The following is a 27627-nucleotide window of genomic DNA, read 5'->3' as shown; positions in this document are numbered from 1 at the left end:
CAATAACAAACTATCAGAGATTCTTGTAATCAATCAATTTTGGTTACTGAACAAAGATTAAAGGGCTTATATTATTATGCAAAATCCACCTTTTTTGTGTTTGGACATAAATGTGTGTTGGCAGTGTGTAAACACAACCACCCTACAATGAAAAAAAATCCATCCACTCCTTCACCGTCTCATTAGACATGCTGTTTTGTTCTCTTGTTAATGTGATGTCACACTAACAAAACCCTGGCCACAGCCACTGACTGAGTGGTTAGTTTTACCTAAAAGCTTTTCTAAATGTGTCTAGAACATTGTAGCATTAAAGCTGCTAAAGATACTACTGTCCCAGACTGTGATCACAGGAATCAGATTTATTTACTACCGAAAGCAGTAGCTCATTTGCATTTAAAGGTACACACATGAACAGCACTTTTTGCTCCCTCCCACATTAGGGCATTTTGGACATGCAATAACAAATGATCGGCTGGGTATTTTGCTCTTAAACTTTACAAACACATTCTAGGCACACCGAATACTTATTACATCTTGTAAAAATGGGCATAATATTTGGCCCTTTAACAAAAACTAATAAACTGTAGAACAGGGGTTCTCAAAGTTAACATTTAAAGGTCCAAATCTGAATTATCATAAAGTTATTACCATGCTTGACAATTTTTGTAATAAAAATTATGTAAATCATTTGTTTATATAACAAATCAACACAAATAGTTTGGAAAAAAAGTATTTTCTATTAAAGTACATTCAAGTGTATTTTTGCATTTAAAGAAAAAAAATGTAAACATGAAACACAAGTAGTATGACAAAAGTAACCAGGTGCAAAATACAGAGCAACAGAATTAGAGAAATGGCACAGTTTGTTTTCCATCAGATGCATAAAACGTGACAAAATAGGTGCAGTTGGTAGATGGAGACACTGACCTAAATTAGGGGAGCACCTATAAATTGTCTGAAGATGCTTGCTATGCTTCTCAATGAATTACGATGAAATGCAGCTACATCCAAAAGCCAGATGCTCTCGTGCAGAAACTCAATATGCGCTGCAGACGATCGAACCATTTACACATGCAGCTCCAGGAAATGGCTTAAGGATATATTTATATTGCTGTTCTTTAAACCTTTTCAGGTATTTTCATGATATTAAATGTTTAATGATTATGTTTGACGAGTGTTGCTTTTTCAAATGCATGTTTTAAACAACTCAAACCAACAGTGATTTCAGATTGATAAGGACTTACTGATCAAAAGCCGTAGTAACGTTACATGAAGTAGCTGTTCATAATACCTAAGTGTGATGGCTACAGGGTCACAGAGGACATTTTTAAATAACTTGTTTTATTTTCAGACCAGGAATACTCTTAGAGGCTGTTTACACTTGGCATTAACATGCGTTTTCGTCGATCGAATCACAAGTGGACGACGTTAATGCCAGGTGTAAACGGTGTTCAAAACGTTTTGAGCTTGTCCACTTTCGACCACTTTCAACCACATCCAGAGCTAGTCGAAACCAGTTTCGATCGGATCGCTTTGGAGTTGCGGAACGCACATGTGGTTGAATGTGTTCGAACAGCCACACGCAACCGCCTTCCATCCGCCCATTTATCTAATCTGAGGTATTAAACACAAGTTTTATGTCTTTTCTGACTTCTGGCGTGAACATACGGTGAACAGCGCTATTTTTAGGTTTTCATTGATAAAACTGAAGCGGCTGATCTCCGTAGTTTTGTTTTGAAAGCGTGTGAAAGTTGCACGATCCTATTTCATCAATTGCGCTGAAAATTCAGAGAAAGCTCAATACATACACACATACAAAACACTGTGCAGCATGTTTACTTGCTAAACAAGCAGTGGACTCCGACATAATATTAGTTTACGTCCATATAAACTCATAATTACTCCCGCTCGCGTTTGAATAACAGCAGGGAGACTCGCCCACCGTCTCACGGACCGTCCCCTCACAGTATTCAGGACAGAAGCGGTCAAAAGTGGACAAAAGAGACGGATTTAAATACCAGGTGTAAACATAATGTGTCTCTCTCGTCCACTTGTGATCTGATCGATGAAAACACAATACAAAGTGTAAACAGCCCCTTAAATCTAAAAAGAAAAAAAAACTAAACGAATGGTTTACAAGTTTAATATGAATTTTTAAAGTAGCAAATGTACACATTTAATCAATCACATAGAAATTAAACTGTTGCCTTGCAAAGAAACACTACACACCTGCACACACTCACATTCATATACAGAGCGATAAATGCATTCAATCACATCCGCAAAGCATCAAGCAGTTTTGTTAAGACTGACAATAAGGTAGGTTTATTACTGCAAGTGACCCTAGACTATAAAGCGATAAAATTTTGTAAACTGTGCTTCCCAAGATACAGAGTTTACAAACACATTCCTACAGGCTGTCTCGGTTGTACCCGCGCATTGCTACACTGTAAAAAACCCTTGCTGCATTTCAATTTTTAAAGGAACCGTATGTACGATGGTGGCCAAAAATGGTACTGCAATCACTTTCAAATTACTGTAGAGCGGTATATCCCATTCCCCTCCCCCTAACTCGAGGTTGCCATATAGGATAGGCTGCAGGATCGAACAGGAACGTACTGGTTGCTACAAGAAGCTTCCAATGGCAATTGACGGTCCTACACATTCAGTTTTTTTTCTTTTAGACCTTTTAAGCTGACCTGGCCACGCTGGGGGGGCCCGACAAGTCTTTGTTTACAAACTATTAAGTTTACAATGTATCATATTGATGAAGAAGGGTATTATTGTCATGCCAAAGGGTTTAGATGTCATTTCGAGTGCTGTTTCATAAAATAAATGCTCTAGCAAAATTAACAATACATTTAATGCAACAAGGTCATATCTGAATTGTTCATTCATAAAATCATTCATTTTATCATACCTTTATTATAAAACAGCACGTCCATAGTAACTCCATGTTCGATCCTCCATGCCAAACGTTCACAATATAACATCCACTTGCGGTTTTTGTCCACAAACATATTACATATACAAAATCCGATGTAATATCAATATTTCTCATAAAATAATCCTCAATTCATATTGTTTTTCAATAATTGTGCACGCAGCGGAAATCTACTATAGAGAAGGCATAACGTTACGCAATTAAGGCAATCTCCATGCCAAGCGTTTACAATATAACATCAATTTGCAGTTTGTGTCCACAAACGTATTACATATGAGAAATATTGATATTCCATCAGACTTTGTATAAAGTAATCCGAAAAACAACAACCCAGCCAATCACTATAATGCCACCCCTTAATCTGCACCATCCAACCACGGCACTGGCATTTAGTGCAGAGAGAGAAAAAAAATTATTTACAGCACAATTGAGTTTCAATTTCAACAAACCACCATCATTGCGATCAGTATTTGCATTTGCATTTTTAAGGACACACCCAAAAATTGGCACAAAAATGACACATTTTTGCTTAGGCCTACAAAGTGGTAATTTTAATTTGCTATAATAAATGATAACATACACACTCTGGGAACACCCCCCCCCCCTCACTAGGGCTGGGCGATTTGGCCCAAAATAAAATTCCAAGATTTTTTCACACAAAAAAAACAGATTTACGATTTAAATCGATTTTTTCCCCTTACTGAAAAATCAATCTGCAGATTGCAAAGAAATTGTTCAAAACAAGTTTTAACTTTATTTCCACAATATACATATTCTTTAGCATTGTACATTGCGACTGCATCCGTGATCATTTTCCAACTGCCCCCTTCTTATCATACTGGATACTGGTGATGTGCGGGTCAGGCTTTTTTTTCAAGCCGCAGGTCCCACTTTTATGAAAAATTTGGCCCGCCACGCACCACTGTATCTATTTTTACAACCCGCCATGCGACTATTAAAATAGACATACTAGGCATTTGTTATGTTAACGCTATATTTCAGCCTAAAAGTGCTTGGAAACAGCCATTACATTACAACGCCCTCAGTAAACTGCAACAATATGCTTAAGTTATGAACCATAGAAACCAGAAATGTCATATAATTACAGTTGCAAAGTTTGTATTATCTATCCACAATTCAGACCTAAAATAAATCTTTAATCTTCACGTTTATTTTATTTTTGTGGCTGACAGCGGGAGCAACTTGGCGCTTTTGTGACAGTTACGTTGCTACGTAGGCCTACGTAATTTAATCTTATCAACGAACCTAATAAAATATGAAAATAAACATTCCCAAATATTTAATAAAGACTATGGGGTATTGCAAGCAACATACACTTTTTTAATTTTGTTTTTAATGACCCGCTCCGCAATAAAGTGAGTTACGAGACAACCCGCATCACTAATGTTACTCGATAGGGGTTGTAAATGTTTCTAGTAAACTGTTATTTGGGGTGTGTGCTTGTGCTCCCGCTGTCTTTTTCATTTCGCAGGGTGCAACATCTCTTCCACTCAACAGCATGCCTCTGTTTAAGGTGCTGCAGTAAATTGTTCGTACCTTTGCTAGCAACAGACTTCTAACACACTTTGCAGCGGGGTGTTGTTTGTGATGTGTCTGACGCCGCAAAACCAAATCAATTCCAAATTACAGACGACACTGTTCCTTTCTTGGGAACGCGTACTTCCCTGCTTGCTGCCATGTTGTTTGTGTATCTCTATGGCAAATGCGCGGGGGGAGGAACTGCGAGAGCCCAGAGGAGAGCATTGGCGGATGTTAAAGAGGAAACCGATTTAATTCAAACAAAACGATGTTAAACTACACATTCGAGTTAATCGATAAAATCGATTTATCGCCAGCCCTACCCCCCACCCCGCATAATATGACCCCTTTAAGCCAATGCAACTTATTTTTTACATTTATAGCAACTCCTTACTAGTCAAGAAAATTGATTAAATAAAAGTAAAACAATATTTTTTACAGTGTATCACTAAATGAACACATGCGCATGACGACATCATTATAACAGATTTACGTTTACATACAACGAGGCATTGTTATAAAAACATGCACTTTGAAACACGTCTTTGTTTTAAGTTTGCTTTTTCAAGGCCCAAAACGCTGGTGTCGTCGTACTACCCAACAAACTGCCAAAGCGCATAAACAGCACGGTTTAAATTGTTGTTTAAACATTTTTCAGGTTGACCTTAAGAGCTTGCAAATTTTTCCAAACTGTTGATGTTATGAATAGAAGGGCTACCCTAAAACAATGCAGTCTGATATGTAATCAGTAAAATGTTTAATTCTTGAGGGGTTATAGTGAAGAAAACCATCATGTCCTAAAAGGAAACAATAACTTGTTCCACAGCATATCGTAACCTATTCTGGCATGACAGCAAAGATGTCCTCCTGATTATGTTATATTTTGATTTCCTCCCAAACGGTTTGGGTGACACGACCCAGGACGAGTGATGGTTTGCTGCGATTACCTTGCTGTTGTTGTCATTATTCCTTTCCTAACCTTTCAAATGTTTTACTGTGTTCATTCTTCATAAAGGCAGAGAGAGATGGAGAAAGAGAGAGAGGGAAGAAATCCTCATTTCAAACATAGAAAATGGGAACTGAGTACTGTGATTAGAGCAAAATGCATGTGGTTGGACTGAGTGTCCAGATTAAGTGCTCTGGTCGAACACCAGTCTACCCTGAAAAAAAAATAACCCTGAATGGATAACACAAAAATGTTTTTGTTCAGTGCATCTTACGGTTTTTCATAAGAGTACACCCACTTAACGTTTATTCACACCCAAAATGAAACTACAATAAGTCATATGTTGTAGATGAATGATCAAGTCATACAAAGGAAAAATAGTCATTCATAAAACTTAAAGCAAACTACCATCTATCTACCTTCAAGTGCTTCAATGCAAATGCATTTTATGGCAAAATATGCCATCACCTCAGCTTAGTGGAAACAGAGGCATCTACAAAATCATATCAATCAAATCAAATGAAGGAAGAACCATGTACTACTCTGTCAGTGCTGTCCTAAACACTGCAGGCTTTGCCCATTGTACAGGTGCCTGGCTGTATTTCCTTTCATTCCTATTTATACAATCGGTGAAGGTAACGTGACTTTTGTTTTCCAGAGTTGAGGAGGAAAAACTTATATAAAATAGAAATAAATAAAAGAGGGAAGTGAAACAAAAGAACACAAGTATGAAAAATATAACACACATTTTGTGTTGCAGTGCCAACAAACTAACAACAGCACATGAGAAAAAAGCGAGACGAGCCAAGAAAACAAACAGAATGACTATTAACACTTCCATGTAACACTTCATAAATAGAGCAAACCAAGTAGGAACAGAAACCGTATCCATTTCCAAGCCTTTAGAACAGTATTTTTAGTATACGTGTTTGATGTGAGAAATACTAGATAATAATAGAGTTCTAAAGCAAAAGCAGCTAACCACCAACTCCATCAAAAATGAGATGCAAAATGTATTAAACGTTTATTAAATACTTTTGCTTAATCCCGGCCTCAGGCCATTTAGAAATATTGGTTTGTTGGCAGAATCAATTAAGAGTCTTGAATCAGAGCTCTTTAAATTCAATTTTATGTAGTTATACAGTCTTAAAGAAAAAAAATGCTAATCACATTAAAGTCACACCACATTCTGAATTTTTTTCAAGTAATATGATAGGAACAGAATGAAGTTTAAGTCATTATCTACTAATGAACCACTGTGATCAATCTAACCCAATGAGTTTAGATCAAACTCAGATCAGTCTGATCATTCTGGAAAATACTATTGCTCTCATGAACCTGCCAAAAAGAGCTAGGGGGATCCCAACATTATCAGTAATTAATGGCAATGTCTACACACATTTTGATGACCATACTGTTGTTTTTCATGTAATTTTGTAAAACGACAACTCGTTCTCATTCACTTTCATTATATAAATAAGATGACCAAGATTTTTTCAACAAATAGTTTTTGTGTAAAAAATAAAGTCCTATTGAATTGGCTGAAGTTGATTTTTATGTGCCTAAATCCTATAGGCAGAATTCTATGTGTTTTAGCATCTCTGTAGGAAACATATGAAATGAGAATAAGCAGTGTGCAAAGCTTCAGAGCATAACAAAAGAACAACAGCTGTGTTCAGCTCACAGCATGGGAGAGAATATTTTCTGGCATGAGGTGCCCTGTGGAGAATGAGCCTGACATAAACAGGGCAAAAACGGACTCTTATTTGTTTCAAACTGAGACCAAATTCAAGTCTGATTCACTGTGTCCAGCTTTTAGTACAGAATCCATACTGAAAACGTCCTGTTTAGAGATGCAATTGTTCATAAATATTATCACACGATTAAAATTTAGTCAAATGTAGACTAGTCACACATAGCAGCAATGGGTGCAACAACATATGATGTACAATACCATTAAGAAGTTTAAGGTCACTTGACAAACGTTTTTTATGATCTTAAAAACATTTTAATCTGGAGTCATATGTTTGACTGAAGTACAAAACAAAAACTTTAAAATAAATGTTTTTACAAGGACTTAAATCAAGTATGGGGAAACTCGTTCAATACGGTTTTAAAATCATCTCAGGGGTAAGACCTTAAGAAACTGCTTGATAAAATGGCAAGAGTACATTAGTTTTTCAAGCAAGCCAAGGGTGGATGTTTATAAAGGCAACATAGAATGCACGCATCATGCAAGCTCTAGTGTGCACTTCAGCATCAAATTAGGTTGGTTTTCCAATAAAACTGCCTGCATGACGACCAAATGCATGTATGTTCGAACTGATTAATGGACAATTGAAAAGCTAAACAGATTGGGTTAAAAGGGACACTCCAATATTTTTGAAAATAGATTCATTTTCCAGCTCCCCTAGAGTTAAACATTTGATTTTTACCATTTTGGAATCCATTCAGCCGATCTCCAGGTCTGGCGTTACCACTTTTAGTATAGCTTAGCATAATCCATTGAATCTGATTAGACCATTTAGCATCGCGCTCAAAAATAACCAAAGAGTTTCGATTTTTTTCTATTTAAAACTTGACTCTTCTGTAGTTACATAGACCGATGAAAAATTAAAAGTTGCAATTTTCTAGGCAGATATGGCTAAGAACTATACTCTCATTCTGGTAGGGATGCTCCGATCGATAGGCCGCCGATCGTGATCGGCCGATAACGGCATTAAATGACGCGATCGGCACTCGCTAAATTTGCCGATCTCAAGAGCCGATCTTTCTGTTTACTTTTGTCATCATAGCGTTCCTGATGCGGCTGCAATTAGAGACCATTTTAAACAGTGCGAGCATTTTGTAACCCGTTGCTCATGTGTGACGTGCAGATTTGGATCTCTCTCTCTGCCTTTACAGAGATATGCGTATTTTCTATGAGGACGAGCGCCGGTCCTCAGCGCGATGCGTCTTCACATCCCTATCAAACAGCGTATACAACACATATCTATTGCATCCTCATGACGAAAGTTTATTACTTGCATTTGTTTTTAAAGTTATGAAGGTTTAAACTTCCATTTTCCTCACAGCTGCTCTTGTTTGCGGACACCCGCCGCACGCATACACAGCAGCCTGTCATCAGTGCACGTGAAGAGAATGATCTATCCCACGTCTTAAAGCTGCAGTAACCTAATTCATCACTCAATAAAATTACTCTCTGCTCATCTTTGAAGAACTGTTGTACTTCATACGAATGTGTGTATATTTAATTCATACAGTAAAGGTTGTGAATTGTTTTATTTTAATTACTTTTAACAGACATAAACCTTTTTAAAAGGCATATTACATTTCCCTTTGCAAAAAGAAATATTTGTTGTGCTTATTTATTTGATTCTCTATTAAAACAATAATATACCTAATTTATAGTTAGTTTCATTTCTACACATGGTGCAAACTCTGCTAGATTATAGATAAAAGATTCCCATTCCACTGCCATTCTGTGATCGGCGATCGGCAGATCATGTCCTAGTGATCGGTAATCGGTGATCGGCCCCAAAAATGCTGATCGGAGCATCTCTACATTCTGGTATTGGACTTTGCGCCGTAACATGGCGTAACAAATATCAAAACTCAGGTTATTTTTGAGTGCGATGCTAATGGTCTAATCAGATTCAATGGATTGTGCTAAGCTATGCTAAAAGTAGTAGCACCAGACTCGGAGATGGTCTGAATGGATTCCAAAACTAAAAATCAAATATTTAACTCTAGGGGAGCTGGAAAATGAGATAATTTTAAAATTTCCCAAAATTGAAATTTTCCATCGAGAATTGTTTGGATCGTTGGGAGTTTGGTCACATTGCTATTTGCTAAACGCTGCAACCTTTACCTGGGCCTGTGACTGGAAGTAAAGAAAGATTGTGACAATAAAGGGCTACTACTACTACTACTACTACTACTACTACTGTTTCGAGAAAAGGAAGAGTTTTGTATTTTTGATTAAAGATCATGAGGGCACATACCAGTGTTGGGAAAGTTCACTTTCTACATGAACTAGTTCAAAGTTCAGTTCACAAATTTTAAAGTGAACTAGTTCAGTTCATACTTCAAAATTTTGAACTAGTTCACAGTTCCAAAAATGAACTAATTTATAGTTATTTTTTGCCATATTATTTAAAAAGTCATTATATTATAGCCCATATAGAACCACAGACAGCAATTATTTCAGTTTACTGAAGCTAAATGTGACAGATTTAATCTTTATATCCAACCTAAAATCCTTATCCAACCAGTATTTACATTACTATTGACTGTCTTTAAATTTTTGTATTTGCTTGAAAGGCTAGCCGGGTGCTTCAAGGGGGTCGCACACTGGGCGAAAAGTGCTGCACGGTGTCACATGTAAGACAACTCGCATATCGCACACCAAACGTGCACGTTAAATAGCGTGAGCTTAGTCAGAGTCAATTTCAAGATCCAAAACATGCGTTAGCAGCCTATGTTTATCGTTAACGATTTGGGAGAAATATGATGTTATTTAAATGTTAAACAATTGCTTTGTCGCATACATGCTGCATTTTGTTTTGATGACGCATGCAGTGACGAAACACTGGTGGCTGGTGTTGCCAGATTGGGTGTTTTTTCCGCAACACATTAAGGCGGAGTGTGCTTTAGCCGGGTTTTCACCTGGAAGACTCTATAGAAATCTGGCACCCTATTGAACGACGTTAAACTGAGAGAGCCTGCCATTCACAAACAGCAGAATGAAGGAGTTCACAGTAACGTTCATCAGGCAGTAATATAGTACATTCAGTTCACGTTCGCCCAAAATATGAACGAGTTCATGAACTTTCGTTCAATGAAGTCATTTGTAAAGAATACCACAATATTCCAAAATTTCTATTTCATTATGACTTTAAAGACAAGCAAAAGCATAGCCACATGTATAACCTAAAAATAATTGTAATCCTAATAATGTACTAGTAAAGCCCTGTCAGGGCACAATATAACACAATTATTTTGTAAGAATGTCATAATGGGAGCAAACCGATAATAAATATACAATATTCTCACAAGGTTTACCACATCAGTCCTTCCGTTTATGTAGTTGCAGTTGCCAGTGTTGTAGAGGTCAAGAGTTTGATTCCCAGGAAACACAAATTCTCGTAAAAAATACCTCATTGAATATCCTATTTATAGACTGACCGTATAGACTGAATAAGTCACTTCGGTTAAAAGCTACCAAATGAGTAAAACATGTAAAGTAAATAAAATATGTTATATATAAGTAAAAAATAATTCACAACTGCCTTGAGACTGTAACATCACCTGATATTGCATTGCAGTGAGAATACCTCCTAACACAGCAACCTGTCAGGATTTAACAACTGTCCGTGAGAACGCTGTAAGATTAAACTACAAGCTGTTATGTAATCAGTCCCTTTAAAAGCCTGTGAACGATCTAAACTTAGCCAAAACTTCCTTGTAAATTCAAGTACGTTTCGAGCCTGTCGCAATGACCCGTTTTTTTTTTTAAGAAACTTTTTTTAAGCCCTTGCAATTAAATGTTGGGTTTAGATCAGTTTTCATGTATAACATGGGTTTGCAAGGAGTTTTTCTTTTTTACCAGTATTGAGCACATAAATGCCATCTTTAAGTAAGAGCTGTGGGAATTTAAGCAAGAGGAAATAAACAGATTTTGAGAAAGATTGTAAAATGTCTCAACAGCTTTAATCCGTAAAACAATGTAAAGAGTAATAAAGAGTAAGAAAAGACTGCTTTGGCAAAAACTAATACAGTTTATCAGTCTTGTGATGATAGCTGCTATTAAAACAAGACTCAGAAGAGTTTGATTATAGGAAAAAAATCATGTTCATTTAGCACTCCGTGCATTTAAGCTGTTTAATAGATACACAACACACAAGCGCCTCCTACACAATGCCCATATACCCATACATACAAGCAGACAGACTCTGTAATAACAGACAGGGCTGATAACACACAATAGCAGTGGTTTCGGTGAGGATAATCTCCTCCTACACACGTGGGTTGTGCCGAACAAGCTGCCAGCAGTGTCTCTCATCCCTGTTGCCAGCAGGCCTCCAACGCAGAAGTGTGTTTGTCTTTGGTGCCATGTGTTTCTGAACTACCAGTAGACCCTGCGTGCATACGCGTGTATAGGGAATACTGCCATGGCTCTACAGGAACGCGATAACATTTAATAGTCTAAGTAATATGTCTCACTCTAGGAGTCAAGCCCAACATTAAGCCATTTTAGATTAGTCCGAGGATCATCCTTGGGTAAAATTAGCTTAAAGACATGGTTTACCCAAACATGAACTCTCAATTTGTTTACCCTCACCCAATTAATTCAAATCTTACCGGTGCATCTCAATACTAGCCACCAGACATGCAAGAATCAGACTGTAGTAACACAATCCTGATTTTAGCACAGTGTGTTTGTTTTGGTTTCAACTTTGCTAAAGTCAAAAAAATTAATTTTTTTACAGACATCTTTCAGTTTGGTTCTGAAGACCCACTAGAGTTGTCTGGATTACTTTTATGATGGATGTATTTGCAAAGAGCTTCAACATGCTGATGAGTACTGTATATGGACACAAATGGCGCTTTTCCATTGCATAGCTTACTTTTGGGGGCTTTTCCACTGCAGTACATAGAACCCGATAATTGTTTTTAGTACCACCTCGGTTGGGTTTTCAAATGACCCGAGCTGATACCAAAACGTGATATGAAAAAACTGTAGATTACTGATTGGTCTGACGATGGTAGTGACAATTCTCTCATCACTATAATGTAAAAGATTAGCTTTACCTTCGTGCTAGCTTGCGCTGTCTCGAGTAAATCTGTTGTCATTTTCGCAACAAAAACATCCACAGGTTAAGAATCAGGAACACCATACCAGTTTTTTCCAGATTTGCAGTTTGTTGCAGCACATTTGCGACACGCACGTCCGCATATATGCTTAAATGCAACTTAAATGACGCTTATTGGAGCGCATCGACTGATGCCACCGGTCTTTGTACAGAAACTGTCATGTGAGACAGAGGTGATAAACACGATGTGCAAACACCTATTTGTGGTGGTCAATTTTAGAGAAATAAATGAATGTATGGGAATGCATAGCATTCCAATAATACTCTCACTTGTATGATGTCACAGCAGTAGGCAGCACAAATATAACAACACTATGCAAGTCTTATCTCCCGCGTTAGTAAAGATGGAAAAAGCAAATCTTAAGATTTGAAAGCAAATTACAGCACATTTGAGAATTAGGTTATATTGGACCGATCCTCTAGGCTAATTCACCACATTAACTCTTTCCCCGCCATTGATGAGTTATCTCGACACTCTCCTAATGAGTTTTTATGGCAATCTGTAATTCCGGCATTATCCACTAGATGGTGCTCTTACCCAATTTATAAAAGACTGAAACAAAAAACAATTTTACAACAGTTAAAACGACAAAAACATGATAATCGCTTTGATTCTGATCTCTAACAAAATTCCTTTATGAATATAAAATTTCAGCTTTTTGCTCAAAATGTTGTAATTTTGAAGAAACCTACCCATATTTAAAATGATATAAAAAGAGTTTTGTTTGTTTGAGAGCAGAGGGCCTGTTCTTTCATTTGATATATTTGTATGTTCATATATTTATAGAAGAACATTTTCCTGGAAGGCATTTTTTCAAACTTGTGAAAATGACAAAAAAATGCTGATAGGCATTTAAAAAAAGGCAGGCAGGGAATGAGTTAAAGAGTGGTTCACATTTTGCATCGAAAAACGCAAGGAAAACGCGACCACATCGCTTTCCTCCTTTTCCAATGCATTTTCGAAGCGGCATTCTGAAAAGTTGAAGCATTTTCAACTGGCAACTTTTTTCGCTGCCAAAAAAAACCATGTTGCACCACGTGCGCGTCGCAACCACATCGCCCTCTACTTGAGCCCACTTGCCACGTGTCTACATTCAAAATAACGTATTAGTGTGCACAAAAGACGTGAAATGTGAACCACTCCTAACCACAGAGTTTGCACTTCATCAGATTACAAATCACCCTGGGCTGAATTTTTTAAAAACTAGTTTAAATATAGATTCTTCCTTACATAATTTTCCCTCCAGTGGCCTGTGACCGAATCAAGTCGATAATGTTGTGAATAATTATTAAATTAAGAAGTACATCAACCAATTAATTGAAAAAATTCTAACAAAAATTGAGGCGCTCAGATGTAAAAGCCACTAAAAACATCACCTACATCAAAAATAAAAGAATGATATTAACCAAATGTTCTCAGCACGCATTATACCTCATCAAATACCTTCGCTTTAAATTCACTTATCTCGGCCCTTAGGCCATTCAGAAATGCAGATTTTTTTTGGGAAATCCATTAAGAGTCTGGTATAAAATGCTACTTACAAAAAAAGGCAGACGCACTTGGAGGGTTTTGCATCTGAGCCCTTCGATTAATCATTCATTTAAAAATGCATCTAGGAAGAGCTAGTGAAAAATAAGAAAAAAGACAACAACAAATTTTGTTGCACACACAAAGCTACTGTAAGGTTGTACAAGATAACAAAAGTACAGATCAAGTTAGATTACTTTTATGTTAATTTGACAGTCATGGTCTTCATTCACTTTTATTGAATGCAAAATATAATCCAGGATTTTTAGTCAAATCAAAGTTTCCACAGAAAAATGTCACAAGGATGCCACACGAAAGTGAATACTGATTTTAATTTAAGATTATACAACCAGATTATACAACTATTTTAAGTGCAGCTTTGAGCTGTAAAAACTATGGCAATTAGCACTAAATGTTTTCTTCCTGACATGATCACCCTCCACCCACATTTAATGCGACAGGGGGATGGGGCTATTCTGGTATTCAGCGCCAATGCATCTCTTTAGACAACACACACACGCTCACCCACATGCATGAGTTAAGTGAGGAATGAAAGCGTGGGGGAAGGTGAAAATGAAAAGTTAGGAAATGAGGAGAGGATACATTTGAAAAGATTAAACCAGCTCCCTCCTTTATCTTTCCTATGACTCTCTGCAAGACCATTTTTCCGCTATGACAGCCTGACAACATTTGAGCTGGTGCAGAAGTGATACTAGACTGGACACATTCATTCATATTTAACAAATTCACAGACAAAAAATATGAATAAATACACTTCTTCATGTAGAGGAGATTATCAATAGAAGGATCCAAAGGAAAAGCCATATCTACATCCTCTTCCCCATTCATAGACCCTCCTTGGACTTTCAGAGAGTGAGAGCATGCAACAGCTGTGCAAGAATAATCACACAGACATTTCTCTCGCAACCGAACAGATCTTCACTCTTCATCCATCATGCACGCTCAGAAACGGCTAAGGGGCCTGATGCACCATCAAAAACCAATTGGATATTGATTCAAACAAAAAACACGCTGCAAGACTCACCTCTTTTCGTTTTATTTAACCCCCCACGAACCTCTGCCTTCAACAGCCCATAACCCTCCTCTTTTCACCCGAGGATAATGATGGCGATAACAGACAGCGTGTAGAGATCAACAAGTCTTTAAGATTCTTCGAAGCCCTGTGCAGCCAAGAATGAAGCAAACTCAAGCAACGTCCCGCCTCCAGTGACGTCAACGGCCGGTCATGTGACCGCATAAAAAGCAGAAGCGAGCTAGTGTTGCCCTGGCAACAGGCAGACAGTTCTGTAGTGATTTCAATAGGTCATCTGTCAGAAGCTGCGCTGAATGAGACCCTCACAAAACCACAGTCTAATCTTCAGACGAACGAGCAAGAGAGAGAGTGTCAGAAGAAAAGCTTCAGTGTTGTGGTCGGCAGTGAAAGGAAATCGGATGAAGTGACCGGCAGCAACAGGCAACATATGAATGCAAAACAATTTGTGTGACTATCGGCATAATGCAACGCACAAAGAAGCATCTATTCGAACAGCAGTGTTGCATTGAGTTTTTAGTTTTATCAGACAGTACTCCCTCAATAATAACAGGATAAGAGGCAGTCGGGTGCTGAGTCAATGGTTCCCAAGAGACTACGGACCCAGATTATAAACATTCCTTGGCAATTAGAACCACAGAGGAAGGCAGAAAATAAACAGACCTCAGATTTACGATGTCAACATTACTCTGAAAAGAAACAGTGGGTTATCCAATTGCTTAATTGGACTAAAACAAATGGCTGTAGAATGTCATGCAATGTCATTGAGTACATTAAAACAGGGAGCCATTTAGCTCAAATAAAGAGGAAATAGGAAAATATTCAGTGCATCAGATCTCAATGCACTACTCGCATGCCATATAAGAAGTTTTGTGTGAGCGCACCTCTGAAGCATCTAAAAGCTTAAGACAGCGTGCAAATAATGGGTTCACTTTTTTGGCTTGAACAGACATATTTACACAAAATTATGTCAAAATGCCATGGTATAGATTGTTTTTTTTATGTGTACAGGAATGTCGCATACACGAAGCATCGTTTATTTGACTAGTACGTGTACACAGACATTCAATGCATGTGCATTGCGACAAAATGCAATGCATCTCCTACATACAACATTCTCCTGGACCCACATACATAACCTACAACGGTTACCTAAAAACTGCGGTGCACGGACCCTCGTGTATGGGTAAAAACGGAACTATACTTCTAGCTTAAACATAGTTGTGTAAATGTGAAAGAAAAATGCATGTCTAACAGTATTTTGAAGCGGTGGATTACATGAAGCACACCAAAGATATTTTATGCCTGCAAAAAAAGAAAATAAACATTTTTAAATTAAATTCATAGGGGTGCGCTGGGCAAAAATTAATGCGGGGTTAGTTGTAACACAGACTGTTTACATTGTTGCACAAGGTTGAGCGTTTTGGTTTTCCGGTGGTATTTTTTCACACTGCCAAAAGACGATCACCTGCAAATTATTGGAAATGTATAATGTTTTTCCATAGAGATATTGATGAACGAGTGTTTTGGTGGCATGCAAGTAATTTTTTTCATCATATGTTTTTTTTCAGTTTCTAAGTTGGGTGTGTAGATACCAAACCCAATGCTGTGTCATATTAATCAGTGTCTTGTTGACGAAAAGATAGCATCGTTTTGAAATATGTCTGCAGCTCTTAGCAACTTATTTGGTGGGACAGAAAATATTTTGACCCAGTGGTGTTAATTGTAACGCTGTGTTACAACTAACCCTTTAGCACTTACGATATGAAAACTGCCAACATTAGCATAATTCTTGTCGTTGTATTAAATAAGCTACACACGAATGATTGTGCCAACAAAATAAATGTGCCGACCTTTATCAAAAATTTGTGTGTCAAATGTATTTTTGTTCATATCTTTAATATTGATTGAATAAGGTCACGTCAAAGATTGAAATCATAATGAAATGAATGGCTAAAATCAGACTCATTATCTCAGAATTTGATTTTGAAACTGTAGTATGGTTGTTACAGACTGGGTCACATATAAAAAAAATTTTTTGTCAATTATGCTGCTTTTTCTCACATATTTAGACATTTGTATCCATTTATAATTGAACTATTGTTAGAAAAGGGCTGGATGAATGAATACAGTGTGGATACCTGCCTATTATAGACAGATATATAAACTAGGGTTGTGCCGATAGACGATATCATCGTCCATCGTGATGGTTGACTGACATCACGATGGAGAGACACCATCGTGATGCCACGCCCCCTCCCCACTCCGCTGCGAGTCGACCTACACTTACTCTCTTCTATATAGACTATAGTTAACCTAATATCTGTGCGTGAATTGCTCTATAAATTAAATAGAAAATATAACTAATGCATATATGCTATTTTAAATACTGTAGTCTATGCCTGAGACGTGACGTGTGTTAGTCTGTGAAAATATCCTGTCAGGCATTTGATCTTGACTAGGGATGGGCACGGATATTCGAATATTCGAATGGCAATAATAATTCGAATTTAAAAAATGCTATTCGAATGTTTGTTTGTTTTTAATGTGCCACCAAAGGGTAACAACTTATTTAATGCTTTTCACTTCATCTATACTGTCTTTTACAGACTTAAATGTAAAATATACATGAACATTAATTTGTATGTATTTCTGATTGTTTGGCAATGCAGATTGCAGACGAATTTAAGTTGTTCCTATTATCTCCGGGTTTGTCCGCGCCGCGCCGTATTTGGCCACTGGCTCAGTGAGGGCTCACGTGTTATTAAACGTGCTTCTCCGCCGCCCGACTCAACACATCATGAGAGATTTGTAAGCTTTCGGTTATAAAGTCTACTTTATTTTGTTAATAAGGAGACAGACACGGAGAACGAAATGAAACGGAGAACATTTATTATATGCGGTGCTCTTTTGAAAATGAACCGGATAACTGCACATGGCAGTTTAAAGCAAAGCACCGTCTTTGTGAAATGTTGTTAAATTAAGCTAACGTTAGTAACTTTGCACAGTCAACAATAAGGTATCGAGCAAGCTTACGTTATTTGTAAAATAATGTTAAATACAGATATTCAATCTTGTTCAATCCGTCTGTTGTTTATTTCGGATAACCATCATCAGGAAGAGTTTTCTCCGCAGCACCGGCATTATGAAGAACGGGCTTTCACCGAAGCAGGTAGGATAAATACGGTTTTCTTTATTCACAAATACATGTCAAACTAAACTGAGAAGATATTTATATGGCGACTGAGCAGTCGGTTATGTAGATGTGTTTTTTCATTTGCTCCGGGCTCTTGGTGTTTTGAGTCTGTTTAAATGATGATAGCCTACTTTGTCAAGTCCTCAAACTTTAAACTTCGCAAGTCCTCAAACTTCGCTTAGATTTGGGGTTAGTGTATAATATTTGGTATAATATAACGTATGTAAGATCAAACAGTAATGAATTAATACTAACGACCGACTTGAAACTACACTGTAAAAAATCCAATTAATGAAATGTTGGAAGGGCAAAAATATATAAGTTAAACCAATTTTCTTGTTGGGGCTTAGTTGAGTAGATATATTATTTTAAGTCTAGATAAATCTGTGTTTAAAACATTAAGTGAATGGTTATTTCCAAATTCAGTCAACATTCAGAATGGCTAGTGTTGACTGAACTAATTAAGACAAATCTGGTCAATATGTGGACTTATGACAGCTATGTTTCCTGACAACAAAATGCTCATAATATTACTGTTATTTGGTAACAAAATGTAATTTTAGGAGTTGTTCAGGCGTGAATGTATGAGCTTTAAGTTTAAATATGCGGTCGGTTAATATAGATAGCGTCTATTTAAAAATGTGCTCAGACACTTTCGGACGGAGAAGAGCTCCAGATGAGCTCCAGAAAATCACAGACACTTAAGCGCTCACACCCCGCCCAGCGCAGCCTCGCCTCGGCAAGCCCATAAGAAATCGACTGCTGGCTCTGATATCTCTGTGGCGTTTAAACATGCGATTTAATTCATTTTAATTTCTTATACTTAATAATAAAAGGTTTACCGGTATGTTTTAAATCATATTTTAGGTTTGCACTTAAATGATATCGCTGTTGAATGATATTTCATATCTTTCACATTTGTTATAACTGGGCTGCGTACTGCCTGCGAATTTGAACTTCAGAGCTGAAGGTGCGAGTGGAGAAATAGTCCCAATATCATAACAATCTTAAAACTTCTAAATATACCCGTGTGTGTACCCGTGTGCGTGCGTGTGTGCGCGCGCGCGCTCACGCGTGTGCATGTATGTATGTATGCGCGTGCGTCTGTGTATTTTTAATTTAAAATGTTTTAACTCGGAAGGATCTGGATCACAGGTCATTTCATTTGAGATCAATCCGCACGCAACAGCTGGAATCACTTACTGATTCACACAAGGAAGGACACAAGTCAGCCGTTTCCTCAAGTTCACGTCAGGTAAGTGTTTGTAGTTAAATGTTAATTTTAGAATATATTAATTGGCAAAGACGCAAATACTCGACGTTTTTGTAATTATATTTTTGTAAAGATATATTAGAAGTGTGTTATGTTATGTGACCGAAGTAAAGTGGAGCTATTTTAGTTAAGATAAAAAGCCTGGATATAGGGTTGGTTTACCGGACAGAGTTTAGAACTTGGTCTTTATTATTATTGGGACATTTTTACAAACAAACCTTATATAATACAATACTGGCGTGCATTTTGAGACAAAACAATAGCACTCATATGTTAAGAGATGTCAGTAAGTTATTTTAGTCAGTGAAAAGCCCTGTCCGAGAAAACCGCCCAATAGTGTTTAATTATGTGTGATGTCTGAGGGAAGTTTGGCCTAATATTAACGTTATTTAGGGAATAAAGTCTTTCACCGTCAAACTTTATTATATTAAACATGTTATTTATGTATGTGTGTGTGTTTATATTCCTCTGTTTATCAAACCAGAGCGGAGATGATGTGAGAGGCAGACCCGAGACATAGCGAGACAGTCTCCGCTTGGACTGGCTGAGGAAAGTCTCCTAAATGGCCCTGGAGATGTTCTGACTGACTTTGGAGGCTTTTTGGACTGTTTTATGCCCTCTATTTAAAGAAGACTTAATTCTGTATGTTCAGTCTGTATGATAAGTGAATAAGTGAATAAAAAGCTTTTGTTTTTATGTGACTGAAGTTAATTATTTTGTTTACAACACCAGCATAAATTATTTGATAAATAATTTAAAAATGTTATTAAAAAAAAATCCCAAATAATAAATATTAATTGAAGTAACACATAAAGCATTGAGTGAATACTTAAATTTTAATTGACAGAGTCTTTGCTGTAAGTTTTTAAAGATTCAACTGATTAAAACATTTTAGTTGAATGAACTATAAAGCTAATTGAGCCAACATACTTTTTTATATTTGAGTCAAATTTGGGCCAACTAAAAAACATCAATCCAGGTAACACTATGGAGACAGAAATTGAGTGAACGTAAAATTTCTGTGGAACTAGTTACTAAAGCAATAAGACCCAAGAAGCAGCGGGTAACCAGTGCACTCTAAAACGGCCAAGGGGCGTTGTTAGGCACGACGAGAAGCGGAGTGCCTAAAACCCCCTTAGCCGTTATAAAATGCACTGGTAACCCACTGCTTCGCGGGGCTTATTGCGTTTATAAAACGGTTGCTTCAAATTATGTATAGCAGGATTTCATATAATAAAACACAGCAAATAAGTTGTAATTATATTAGTACAGATATTAGTCTTCCGCCAAACAAAGTAGTTCCTCAGACTCAAGTGTGTCTGCAACAGAGCGGTTCCCAAGCAAAACAGACGGAGCAAAGACACAATGAAAATATGATTCATTAAGACTGTGGTGTTTATTTTCATAAATTAACATTCATCTAATTTATACATTAACATTTATACCGTGCAACTGTTGACGTGTGGATCAAATATGCTTGGAAGCATGCTTAACACTTTCCCTGCCAGCGTTTTTTAAAAGAGTTGCCACCCAGCTTTAGTTAAACATGAATGCCTTCCAGAAAAATGTTCTTCTTTAGATATATAAACATACAATATATCAAATGAAAGAACAGACCCTCTGCTTTCAAACAACAAAATAAAAACGTTTCACCCTACCTTCAATTGTTCTTTTATCCTCTCAAATTTCGAGCAAAATGTTGGGATAATTCCATTTCTGTGAATGACTTTTGTTAGAGATCCGATTCAGATCGCTGATCAAAAAATACACTTGAGTTTTAAAGTGTTGAGTGAAAGCATCAGTGTTTGTGTAAGATCGCCACCCAGTGGATAATATACGGTACAACTACTCCTCACGGAAGCATAATCAACAAGAAAACTCAACAATATTTATTGACACTTATCTGGATATCGCCATTAATTGTTCAATTGTTGAGGATTATAATTAATACAATATAATATAATTAGCCCACCCAATAAATCAAAATTGACAACAAAATCCAACATTTTGACAGTTATTTTCTACAGTACACAACAACAGTGGCGCAGTGATACAAGCTATGTAATACGGTTTGAGCCGTGGGTTTACCGGTGAGTTTTATCACAGCTGAGAACGCGTTTCAACCAATCAGAATGAAGAACCAGAACTGGCCGTTTTAAAATAAAAAATAATTCATTGAGCCAACAATTTATTTTTTACAGTGTAAGGATTTGACTAGACTTCGCTCCGAATTAAGTTTTAACGCATTTTTTTCTGTAGGATATTTTTTAAGAAGAATTAAAAAAAAAAAATATATATATATATATATATATATATATTTTTTACAATGTTTTCAACTTAAAAATACATACATAAATATATACATACAGAATATAAGTATAGCTTGTTGTGGATATTTCCTAATTATAAGCCTTCTGTGAAATTATGACAAAATGAAAAATACAAAACACGCATGTCTTAATTAACATAATTTAAATAAACGAATATTCGTTCTTTAAGAGCTTAAATATTCGAAAAATTAAATATTAAAAGTAATAGTAAATTACTGGTAATAGTAAGTTACTGGAAAATGCCCATCCCTCATCTTGACATTGCTAGAATCTTGTCTTTTTACATGTTGTACATTTATCTTAAAATAATTAATTTTGTACAAGAAAACAGCCCATATTAATCATTTATTAGTAGCCTATTGTAGTGTCTCGGGAGATCGTGCTCATTGTTACATTGAGGCTATACTGCACTGAAGCGGCAGATTAGGATATAAACCCAGAATTCAGCGAACGTCAAGAACAAGAAAACGGGAACAACACTCCGACCGAAACGCGGGATTTACATACACAGACCATGTTTAAATTTCGATGTGTCTGGCCCTGTTCACTTTGTCTAGTTTTAATAAGCTGCGGATTGAAGTGCTGGCTGCTCCCCGCGGTGCTGAAGACCCGCTCTCTGACGGAGTACTGGTGGCACATATGCACAGATATTTACGTGCAAAATTTGGAAAGCGCGGAGTAGGGCTGCAACTAACGACTATTTTAATAGTCGACTAGTCACCGACTATTGAAACGATTAGTCGACTAATCGTATAATAATTATTTTTTTCTAAAATTTAGCATGAGATTGCTTTAATTCTGTGGAAAATGATAGTAAACAAGAAAGAAGGGGGGTAGTTCAATGAACATTTTTTTACATTTAATGAAAACAAGTTTTACATTTTTAATAATTGCAGCTACTATGATTTTACCAAAACGAAGTTATGTATTTCAGCTATTTTAATATATATTTATTGGGGCTGTCAATAAATTATTTTTACCTGTTCTAAATTTACCTAAATGTAACACTTTTCAAGTTTTTAATGCTCTAATCAGCATGGATTTGGTCAATATATATGCTATATGAAAATGTATGTCTACAACAGCCTGTTTTTCAAAAATTTGTCATTTATATTTTAACATTCTCTATTTAAAAACTTCAAAACCATTGGAACAATTGTTGGAATCTGATAAAGCATGACATAACTACACCTGTTTACGCAGAGCAAAAACAATATCAATATATGTTACATATATGTTTTTCTTTTATTGTGTAATTTTGACATTGAGACAGACCGCTTTAAGATCCTGTAGGCTAATGCAAGGGTTTAATATAATGAATCAACAGATACTTTTCCTTAACAGTTAACCAAACATTCACTTCAGATATAACAGATTATAGGTCATACCTGCGTGAATTCTTGTCAAAACAGATATTTTTAAAACTGTAATTTTGTGTAAGATGTCTATATATGTCTGGGTCGCGCACTCGCATGTTTGTGTGCATGCGCTTCAGACGTCTGCGTCAGACATCGCTTTTGAGCCTTGTCACTCTTAATAACTCTTTTAACATCAATCAGGTCCTGAACTTTATCTCTCTTAATAATTATTTTAACATCAAGCAAGTCCTGCAGTCTATTTTCTATCATTTCTGCATGCTTTAAAAACGAAACTAAAAAGTGAAAGAAGACGCATCTTTGCTTTATATGGATTTGGGCAACACATCCTCACCCCATGTCGTCAATATTTGACGACACTTGACCATTCGTCAATATGTGACGGGGAGGGTATACCTTTCGCGTCATTTTTTGACGAACTGGGGACTTCAATACTATTACGTCCGTTGCATTCTCTTTCCTATTTTCTTACCATTTTCGCGTCGGTTTAGGGTTAGATTACGCAAAATTAAACGGTGTACGCGAAATTAAACAGTTGTCACCTGGCGTTGGGGTTAGAGTTAGGTTTGGGTAGGGATGTCATTATGTAAATCCAACCCTAAACCGACGCGAAAATGGCAAGAAAACAGGAAAGAGAACGCAACGGACGCAACAGCACCGAAGTCCCCAGTTCGTCAAAAAATGACGCGAAAGGTATACCCTCCCCGTCACATATTGACGAATGGTCAATGGGGTGAGGATGGGTTGATTTGGGATGGTACACCTCTCAGGAAACGTGCAGATAAAGATAATTTTAGATGTTTAATGACCATTTAGAGCATTGGATTCGCTAGACGAGAGCTTAATGTTCTTATTTTTATGAAAAGCTCCGACTCTAGACAGCGCCGGTTACTTGCTGCTTCTCAATTCATCCAGCTGTGGGTCAAACAGAAATTGCGTGTTGCGTTAATCGCCCGTTAATAAAATTAGTGCCGTTAAAATGAATTTGCATTAACGCGTTTATTTTGACAGCCCTAATATTTATATATATATATATATATATATATATATATATATATATATATATATATATATATATATATATATATATATATATATATATATATATATATATATATATATATATATATATATATATATATATATATATGCTGTATTTTTTAAGTTTTGAAGGTTTAAATCAAAACAAACCAACTGCAGTTGAATTGATATTAATTTGAATGTACAACCAAAAAACGAGATTTATATATATATACTCAGTGAGGGCATTCGCCTGTTGTGGGGTGCACGTCTGCTTCTTTTGCAAGAAAGGTGTCCGTGGCTCTCTTCTTCAGACTGCATGCATTTAATTTAAAATTTTGTCAGGCACAGTCGGGCATAACGTTAAATCCTTTATTTATTTATTTTAAAGCGAAAATATGCATATAAAATGTACAATGTACATCCAAAACAAAACGTATTGGCTTCCATGTTATTTAAATCTTACAGAGGCGAGTCAAACTCTGTTTCATTCAACTGTCCGACGTGCTTTCTCTTTAAATGTTCGTGCATGACCGAGGTGCTGCCGTGAAATGCAAAGACTGCTCTGAAAACCATGCAGGTAATCTTTTTATTCGCCGTATCCAGGCTAAAATGCTCCCAAACCTCAGATGTTTTGGTACGCGCAGCTGCTACGTTGGACGCTGCCATTTCTGTGTGTTATCGCTGAGCAGAGAAGCTAATGCGCATGTGCGACTCTCGGCAGAGATTGTACTGAAGAGAGATGCCTCACTCGGTCGAAAAAAAAAACATGTCTGGCGACAACGTCGACAATAAAATTCATTGTCGACTATTTCTATTATCGATTTTTGTCGACATCGTTGCAGCCCTAGCGCGGAGGAGTCGTTGGGTTAGTAAAATAACGAAATTATAGCTTTTAAATAGAAAAAAATATTTATGTAAAGAGATTAAAAAGTGCTTAAAAGTGCACAACTCTTCTTCAGTGGATTAAAGCTACCTTTTCCCCTTATGTGCAACCTATAGGAAAGAGACATTAGTTGGGATAGTAAAATAACAAAATTATAGATTTTAAGTACAGAATAGTATTTATGTAAAATATATATTAAAATAAAAAGTGCACAACTCTTCTTAAGTGGAAGTAATAAAGTAAAATAACGAATAATAATTATATAATAAAGAATAATAAAGAAAAATTAAAATACCCCCCCACCTAACGATATCCTCGTCCATCGCGATGGTTTACGTAACCATCGTCAACTGCCAATTTATGGGGACATCGCCCAACCCTAATATAAACAATATCCACTTCAAGTATATAGACAAAATAGTATTGAAATATTTGCCTGCAAACTTAATTTTTAGCAAGTGTTACAACTAACCCCCTGCCTGTTATAATTAACCCCACCTATGGGGTAAGTTGTAACGTTTGCACTTCTGTCACGTTTGGTGTAATTGTCCAATTATGGTAGGTACAAGAAACAAACTTCAAATGTTCATTTGTAGCAGAGATATGCGTGTTGCTTGTGTAAAAATATAATTAAATCAAACTCAAATATTTTTTGATTGAGCCAAAACCAAAAAGCGTTAGGTTGTGCCCCACTGTCCCCATTTTTTTTTTTAAATAATTGAATCGCGACAAATCTGATACACTCTTCAAACAAGTTTCCTAAAAATGACCATTTCTTTCACTGTATGAACAAACTCAGTGGTTGAGCCAATGCCAGGGAATGCTTTAGGAGAATATAAGCTTTGAGACAACCAAAAAAATTGCTTTTCAAGATTGATGAAACCATGAAATTTCTAAAAATACCCAACTGATTTTCAGCATTGCAAGTTGTTAGGTTACCCTTTCAACACTAGCTCCTTTTAAAATGCATAACATTCGTCTGTTTGGTTCAGCAGTGCGCAGGCGACCCACGGGGCAAGCACTGGTCTCTGAATTCCTTTACAGACAACGGAAAGAGAAGCACTTAGGTCTCTGGGTCAATGTTTCAGAGTGAACCCTCCCACTCTTCAGCCCATGAGCGTGGAAAAATTATCTGCTTCCATGCAAGGGGTCTAATTTGAATACCATCTGGTGGCTAGTTGAATAGAGGTATCCAAGCCTCTAAAATGAGGCAAAGAATTGAATACAACAGAAGAAGGGCAAGGTCAGGAAATAAGAGCACCACGGGGAAGCTCTGGCACAGAGGGAGAAAGGGGAAGCATCCCCCCAAAAGGGTTGATGATGGGTAGAGTAGGGGGAGAGGACGCTTGTGAGAAAGACGGATATTTAAGTCCAAACAAGAACAAATAATTTGCCAGAAAAATGAAAACATGCACTCAAATGCTTGTGGTAAGCAAACTGAAGAACTTGTTTTGGGTGGGGTGGACTGTCATACAGTAAGTGAGTGTGTAAATTATTTACACTGTCAAAGAAATGAAACTGCGCATTGTAAAGAATGAATGATAAAAACACAACAGTGTTCTCTCAAATTAAAGTATAAAATTAAGTTCTTAAGTTCATACATTTATTTAACTGTAACATCAGATAAGTGCTTGTAAAGGAATGAGCAAACTTAATTTATGTTACAAAAACAATCTTTGTTCCAGCTGTGTAGTTCAACCCTCCTAAATAAAAGGTCATATTCAATGATCAACTATAGACAATAATGAATTCTGCACAGATTTACAAAAAAAGGTAAAATATCACAAACTGTGCTACATAGAAAAAAAAATGGGACAGTAGGAAGAAGTCCTGGAAAGTACCTAAAAATAGCTGATGAATCCTTTGTGCTCCATCCGGTGTCATACTAAATCATGGTTTAATCAACAGACGGTGACATTCTCTTTATAAACCATGTGTTCAATTTTAAAATGAATCACACAGAACAGAAACAAAAGTAGGGCGGAAGTGACCTATTTGATGACATCAGAGAGATCGCATTAGCAGAGTGAAATAGACTGAAATGCCAAGCACAAAACTGCCTTGAACAAAGTGTATAGCAAAAGGCTTTATTAATAATATACAATTGAAGAGCTCAAATGCAAAACCTTCTAAGTGCATCTGATATGTTTTCTTGCAAATTAGCATTTTTTTATTCGGACTCTAAAGGGGATCATACACCGGCTGTGCAGCTCAGCGCCGCGCCGTTCTAAAAAATAATAATTAAAAAAACCTGAACACATTGTTTTCTATGAGTATACGCACACTGGCGCTGCCAGCTGTGACTCAGGAAGTTGCTCAAATCCCTGTCGCACCACACAGCGCCACTCACACAGTTTAACATTAAACAACATCATATTTGTCCCAAATCATTAACGATTAACATTGGCTGCTAACGTATATTTTGCATTTTAAAGTAGACGCTATCTGACGAAGCTCGCGCTATTTAATGTGCACTTCCGGTTTACAATACCTCCGAGTTGTCCTAGACGCGACTCGACGCTGGGCTGCGCGGCCGGTGTGCGATCCCCTTTAATGGATTCTTCCAACAAACCAGTATTTCTGAATAACCTGAGGCTGGGTCATAAGTGGATTTGAAGAGAAAAGTTTTGATGTATAATTCATGCCGTTATCTAATTTTTGAT

The 27627-nt window shown here is 36.7% G+C and overlaps 1 protein-coding gene and 1 long non-coding RNA gene across 4 annotated transcripts in view; one reads left to right on the top strand and one right to left on the bottom strand.

Annotated features, from left to right (window-relative positions):
- Positions 1-27627, bottom strand: part of ncalda (neurocalcin delta a) — a 53461-nt gene that overhangs the window by 10317 nt on the left and 15517 nt on the right. Inside the window, exon 1 of one of the 3 annotated variants that reach the window (XM_073871912.1) lies at positions 14878-15053. The exons of the other annotated variants lie outside the window; for them this stretch is intronic. The gene's annotated coding sequence lies outside the window, so the exon portion shown is untranslated. Of the gene's footprint in view, positions 1-14877; positions 15054-27627 lie in introns of those variants that run through there. 3 annotated transcript variants of the gene reach the window in all.
- Positions 18353-20053, top strand: LOC129423560 (uncharacterized). The gene is made up of 2 exons (XR_008637780.2): positions 18353-19334; positions 19837-20053. It is a non-coding gene; the product is annotated as an uncharacterized lncRNA (long non-coding RNA).

The sequence above is a fragment of the Misgurnus anguillicaudatus genome, chromosome 10, assembly GCF_027580225.2.
Source record: "Misgurnus anguillicaudatus chromosome 10, ASM2758022v2, whole genome shotgun sequence".
In the NCBI taxonomy this organism is placed as follows: Eukaryota; Metazoa; Chordata; class Actinopteri; order Cypriniformes; family Cobitidae; genus Misgurnus; species Misgurnus anguillicaudatus.
The sequence above is the reverse complement of the archived record's forward strand: the minus strand, read 5'-3'. Positions and strand labels throughout refer to the sequence as shown.